This window comes from Mustela erminea, chromosome 12, assembly GCF_009829155.1.
Source record: "Mustela erminea isolate mMusErm1 chromosome 12, mMusErm1.Pri, whole genome shotgun sequence".
Taxonomy (NCBI): Eukaryota; Metazoa; Chordata; class Mammalia; order Carnivora; family Mustelidae; genus Mustela; species Mustela erminea.
The window spans coordinates 53,918,778-53,925,617 of record NC_045625.1 but is presented as its reverse complement, the minus strand read 5'-3'; the positions used below and the strand labels follow the sequence as shown (position 1 = coordinate 53,925,617).

Sequence of the window (6,840 nt, the reverse complement as noted above, 5' to 3'; positions counted from 1 at the left end):
CCTCAACAGCCTAATGAGACAGGTACTCTCATCGGTGTCTCATTTTACAGACGAGGGAACCGAGGCCAAGAAAGTTTATATACTTTGTTACACAGCTAGTCCAGCCGTTCCCTGCAGTTGAAATCCTGCCTTTTCACTCCAGAGCTGGACTTTAAATTACCACAGTGTTGTCTCCCAACTGCCTGTCTGTCCTCTGTCCCTAAATCCTGATCAATGCCACCAAAGCCCAACATTTTAAAAAGGCAAAAAGTGCCTCTATAGCTAAAAATTTTGTTTCAATTCTAATCTCCGCAAACTATTTCCCAAGAGATGTCTTAATCTTCTAAGACACCCAATTACCGTCTCCCGTGGAACCTTCCAGAACACTCTTTTCTTTCAGTAGATAGTAGTCAACTGGTTTCCACACACCCCTGCATGCTGCTGTGGGGACCCGCTCAGGGGCCTGAGCCGCCAATCAGACTGTCGGCTCTGTCTCAGCAAGTCTTTGCTTGGAATGGTCAAATTCCAGGCATTTTTATCTCCCTCTTTTCAATGAACCTTGCATTATTTTTGCTTCATTTGTGCACATCACTCAGATAGATCACAAAACCATACCAGCTCATTCCTTTTCAATGAGCTAGTCTTGAACTACAGCTGACTCCATTCCAAAACGCTGACTTCAAGGGGTCTGGGATTCAAGACCCCATCCTCCCAAATGTGTGTCCCACTTCCTTGTGAATAAGGAACCCCCGCCCTGACTGCCCCAGGCAGCAGCACTGCTTCGTGGAAACCTCAGGTGCTATTCTTTCTCAGGCACTGGAGGGAGACACTGCTCCTCGGGGTCTCCTGTAAGCACTAAACCCACAGTGCAGGGTGGCCCCAGGGCTTACCTCTCCTGTCCAGTGTGTGTGCACTGGAGGCCCTGTGGTTTCCTCTTGGAGGGACCACAGTCTGGTCATCCGGGCATAGTTCCCTTTGCCCTGTTGCTGGAAGGCCTTTCCTGGCGGTGAGTGGGGCTCAACATTCTAGAACCGCACTTGCATTTTTGGAAACTGGGGAAGGCTATACCAGTTGGAGGCGCACAGAGGGTTCACACGTCTATACCTGTGCCCGGCGTCAAGTCACAAGTATTGAACTGAAAGAGTCACTATCCCAGAGGCTACGGAATAAAACCAGTGCTACAAGACTCCCAGATCGGAGGACCGGAGTCATCCTTCAAGATCCTACCGACCCCCAGCACTGACATAGGGAGAGGGTGGCAGGAAGGGGTCGAGGAGGAGGAAAATAAAACATGAGGCCAGAGTCTGTAGCATAGCTCATTTTATTGTTTAAACAGGTTTTGCATAGGAAATATATCCGCTTCCAGTAATTAACTGCAGTATGAGCAGCTGCTAGCAGTATAGGCTGGATATAACAGTAACAATCACATTAAGTCAAGCTTGATTTACACCAGTTTAAAACTTGTGGCAACTGAGTTCATTTGCAACCCACAAAAAGTACCCAAAGAACATTATCCTCCAACCGGGCATCATAAAAACCTTCGCTAACATTCTGGCCCACTCTGGGGCTGATCCCAGAGGTCCGAACGCCAGAAATTAAGTAACTGTCATATAATACATCCTACCGCTAAAGGTTTGCAACACAGAGATTGTGCATGTGCCTCCTTTTTAAAGAAAATTTAATTAAAATACAAGGTTCTGTATTTATGGCCCATGAGGACAGAATGCCAAAAGTTTTAAAATGGATCAACCCTGGTGTGTAGCTAGCAAGCAGTAACTGACTACTCGTCACCTACAGTTGTACTAAATGTATCTAAAGAAACACACAGTCCTACAAAAGTTGTTCTCAGAGAAATATCATTGAAGTGGGGGTACCTCTTCCCAGGATGCTAAAAGTTCTATATGATATAAGCACAAATTAACAGCTTGATGAAGACATAATCTAATGCAGCTTTGAGAAGCCTATGCCTGGGATGTAGTTACCCCTCACATTCTACAATGTTGTAGAGATTTTTTTTTTTTCCCAAGAAAATGTCATTTGAAACATATTTACAACTGAACTCAACAGAGACTGTGAAATTGAACAGGCACTGCTCATTTGTTTGAGTTTTTTGGTAAACATTTTGCTGGTTTTTTTTTGTTTTGTTTTGTTTCTTTCTCGTTTTGCATCAACTTTTATCAGTCCATGCAACTTCAATGCCCTCGATGAAGAATGCATAATAAGCCATACTTCTTTAAAAAAAAAAAAAAAAAAGACTTCCTTCTGCATAAAGAGATATATTTGCCACATCAGTCCCTGTAGCACAGTTTTCAAAACCATTCTGTCAAAAATTACAGTAATACAAGACCGCTTTAGTGTCACTAGCTTACTCTGCCCTTGGCATGTGGAGGCCACCTGGTGTCACCGGTAACTGTCATCATTTGAGAGGAGCTCCTCAGAGGCTGGGTCTAGCATCCAGGTAGGCTAGTAGCACTGAAGCACTTTTCACAATCTCAACATACATTTGAATTGCAACACACAGATATTTCTAAAGAGTATTAACTAGTGAACCCTTTTATTATTTAAAAAAAAAAAAAAACTACTTACAACCATTGAAGAAAAAATTGCAACAAAAAAAAAATGTAAAAATTGACCGTCTCCAACTTGTCCCCTTTACTATTAACAATGTAACCAACAGATCTGTGGCACGGACACAGTACAAAGAGTTGTCATGGCAATGAGTTTGGCTGATGCAAAGGTCATTGTGCAGGGTCAAAGGGCAAAAATCAGTGGTCCATGCTCTCCCCCAACCGCAGTGCTCCACCCCACCCACACAATTTTTAAGGAATTCGAAAAAACAGGGGAACTACCAGAAAGTGCAAAATATGAAGGCAGCTTTCAGCTCCTTCAGCATGGAGTAAAACATTCAATTTCGAGTTCGAGCTTTTACTATTGAACTTGAATAGCCTGCACATTAAAAAAAAAAAAAAAAAAAAAGTTTTCTATCGAAACCCAATTTTTTTTAAGTCCAGGAAGCATGCAGCTGGTTAATGTTAACCAAAGACCTTGACAGGAACATGTAAACTATATTGAATGTCATGCTCAGGGCCTATCTGCCAGCAATATTGTAGAGTTGTTTCATTAAAAATGAATACTGTACACTGAATATGGGATAACTTTCTGCAGCCTTCATTGTTTCACATGGTGCCTAGATTTTGAATCTAGGGACAGCACATGTCCTGATGTCCCACCGCTGAAGATGTCCCTGTGCAATCTCCTTTGTTGAGTCCTTATGAAGCTACCAGTCCCAAATCCAATACTCTGCTCCCTGAGGACACATTATGTGAGACATAGCACTGATTTCGTTTTCTGCCTATCCCGAATGCTCTGTGAAACTTAACCTTAAATACCATCACGTAACAATCACAAAAACTTTTGCTAAAGGCCGTATATACTAAAAAAAGACAGTGGTGCTTCTGACATTCTGAAATGCTCTGAAAACCAACTTTCCCAATACTAAATACAACAAAATAACCTTCATAAAATATAACTTTTCTCCATTTACACTTTTTTAAAGGATTAGTATCCCATGCTTTTCAAGCACAGGCATCTGTGAAATAACTCCTAACATGGACAGATTTTTTTTTTTTTAATACATAACTTAAGAGGCTGGAGAGTTTTAACTCAAGTCCAGTCTCCAAACAAGGAATATTCTTGTTTACTTTAAAAATGGAAACAACATACAGTTCCATTATAATTGTTAAAAAGTTAGCTTTACAAACATGGGAATTTTAATTTAAAAAAAAATTCTTAACAAAACTATACAGTGTACAAATTACTGTCTACAAGGTAGGCGGTTCGTTAAGAAGATCTCTTGCTCTTCTCGCTACTTTGCAGCTTCACAGATTCATTCACATATTTTTTTTTTAAATGGAGCTGCCCACCCGAACATTACCCCATAACTATATTGCTATCATTACGATTTTTGCCATGTCTTTATGTACAGTCTCCTTCACTGCCTTTTATTTATTTATTTACTTATTTTCCCTTAGACAAGCCTCCAACGCTCATGTCACTCCAGAGGAAACTTCAGAGGCACTGTGAGTGGTGGGCCACGAAGCCACGAAGCCACGCAAGGAAAACAGCTGAACAATGCTGCGGAACGCACAGGGGGCGAGGAGGGGCAGAAGACCACCCCATCCTGATGCCCTTGGGTGACCTTCGCCATCCTGAAGCTCTGAGTTCTGGGGAAGGGAGGGGCGTGCAAGATCTGCAAGAGCGGGGCCCTTGGTCAGAAGACAGACTTCCCGGGGAAGAGAGGAGGAGGCCAAAAATTGGATTTGAGATTTTCCATAGATAGTAGTATCTTTAATAGTTTTCTCACAAAAGGGAAGGAGGAAAAAAAATATGGATTAAAAAAACAAAAACAAAAACAAAAACAAAACCCCAACACTTGAACTAGGCCTTTGTAGTCAAGAGGCAGGCATGAATACCCACAGTGTGTAACTGACTTAGCTAGAACTGCTCATTCTCTGGCAAAAAAAAATAAAAAAGAAAGAAAGAGAGAGAGAGAGAGTCTGCCTTTAAAAAATACTGCGTGTCCTGTGAGGTTCAATGTGTTCACCTACTAGGTCAAAGATACATGAAGAGCTTGGCTGAGATGAGCTGTTTTGTATCAGGGCAAGTATCACAGAAATGATCGGACTTACTTTTCAACCTGCGTGGCTGGGGTCCTGCTGTGCTATCCAGCATGTGGGCTATCAGACTGAATGGGCTAATCAAATACAATTCTAGACCCATAAGCATTGTCCTAAAGTATTCATTATTAAATCATATGCTGTGAGAACAATGGACAGTTTATTTTATTAGGCCGTGGCCCCGGGGGGGGGGGGGTGTCAGGGGGCTCCTCAAGACAGCCCTCTGTATGTGTCACTAATTCTGAAAGATTTTCCTTCTAGTAATGAATTCCCGCAATGGGACTGGGGGGCTGGGAGAGGGGTGTAAGAGCAAAATAAAACCAGCCTCCATTCACCCACTAGCCCTCAGGGGAAACTAAATCAAATATATATTTGAGGCACCATCCCTTAAAAAATCCCATCAGCATCTAATGGGCTTAATTCATCCACAGGAACATTAATTTCTGAATATTCTACATTTCCCTTCTGCTCTGGTTCTCCATTTGAAAGGTCAGGTAAAATGAAAGTGTTAACAAGATTTACTAATTTTTTTGTTCCTTAAAAACTGAACTTTGATTTTAATCTAAAAGTCCAAATACATTTACTATAGCAACCATCTGTTCAATCCTCTGGATGTGGTAAAAAAAACAAAAAACAAAAAACAAAAACCCAAATGCACTGCCATCCATTTGAAGTAGTGAGTCACAGGTAAATCATCCACTACCAACAAGGAAACGAAGAAATGGCGAAAGAGAAGTGGTGGAGAAAGACTGTGGGAGCACGCCTCCAGCTGGGATGATGGGTTTATAGGAGAAAATAGACCCAAACCCCCAAAGTGTGAAACTTCCACTAAGTGGTTTCTTCCACCGATATTTCTGCCAAATATGAGACAGGCTCACTCTCCCTTGTGGATCTGGAACTTTCCAGAAAAACTACCACCATCACCACCACCACCAAACCCCTCCCCCCACAAAAAAAAGGACCAAAAAAAAAAAAAAAAAAGAAGGTAAGACAGTTTTAAGCCAAGTCTGCCTCCAGGAGAATTTGTTGTGTTCACTTGTTCTTACTATTTCTGTTGTTACGAACACCAGAAATGAGTTCAGCCTGCACCCCAGGTGGGAAGTTTGAGAAGGGGGAACCTGTGTAAGTTGAAGTTTGTCACAGTAGACAGAACAGTCGCTTTGCAGCCCAGGCCCATCTCAGGGGGCACTGCTTCTTCACAGCTACACTGTAAAGTGTTAAAAATCCTCCCACCCACCCCAGAATATATATATATGTATATTAAAAAAAAATCCCCTGTCCATCTCTCAGTACACAAAGGACCTCATCACACTGCAAAAATAGCAGTACCCACTTTGGTCAATTAAAACAAACAAACGAAAAAAAGCATACATTATTTTTTTTTTAAATCTGTGTACTTACCTATAATAACCAATACAGCTAAAAGCACTACCTACATAGGCAAAACTTGGTATTGCATAATTCGTATAAATTTGAAACCCCTCCCCCCCAAATATTAATTGGAAGATGAAAAACATGAAAGGTTAATAGAAAAAACACCAAAATACTGAAAATATTGCTGGTCGATTACAATTTTTAAGCGGCAACTATACACAGCCATGATATGCTTTATAAATGTGAGATAAAGGTATAACTGTCTAAAAAATCCAAGATGTCACACATTTTTCTTCGTCTGGAGTACAAAATATTTTGTCATAAAAATGGTAAAGATTTAAAATGATAATAAATGCAGCAAAACAAGTGTAGTGATGTCACTTTTTTGTGTTTTTTTTGTTGTTTTTTGTTTTTTTTTTGTTTTTAGATTTCAAGGCAAGGCACGTAATGTGGACATTATATCTTCGTGCAAATTAGGATTACTGGAAAGAGTATTTTTAATTAAAATTTTAAGAGACATAGAGGCAAAATGTGTCTGCCCATGCACACTACAGATCTGTCAATACAAGAAATTTGTTGAACAAGGCTAATGTCTGAAAGCACCATGCAAGTTTTCAGCACCCTCATTACAACTGTTTTCTCAAGAGTGCGTTTTTACATCCTACACCCTGGCGTTCCCAGTTTGTAAACTGTAAGCTTTACCCTCGTGACATGGATTTGCCTGCCTCTTTGTCTCTGTAATGCAGATTTTATAGAACCTTTTGTACGTACACCCTATGGGTTCTTGATGCAACCAGTAATTTTAAATAAA

The 6,840-nt window shown here is 40.8% G+C and overlaps 1 protein-coding gene across 4 annotated transcripts in view; it reads right to left on the bottom strand.

Moving 5' to 3' along the window:
- Positions 1 to 6,410: 6,410 nt before the first annotated feature.
- Positions 6,411 to 6,840, bottom strand: part of NFIB (nuclear factor I B) — a 226,237-nt gene continuing 225,807 nt past the window's right edge. For all 4 annotated transcript variants that reach the window (XM_032307181.1, XM_032307180.1, XM_032307182.1 and 1 more), the window contains one exon: positions 6,411 to 6,840. This exon is cut by the window's right edge and continues 1,165 nt beyond it. The gene's annotated coding sequence lies outside the window, so the exon portion shown is untranslated.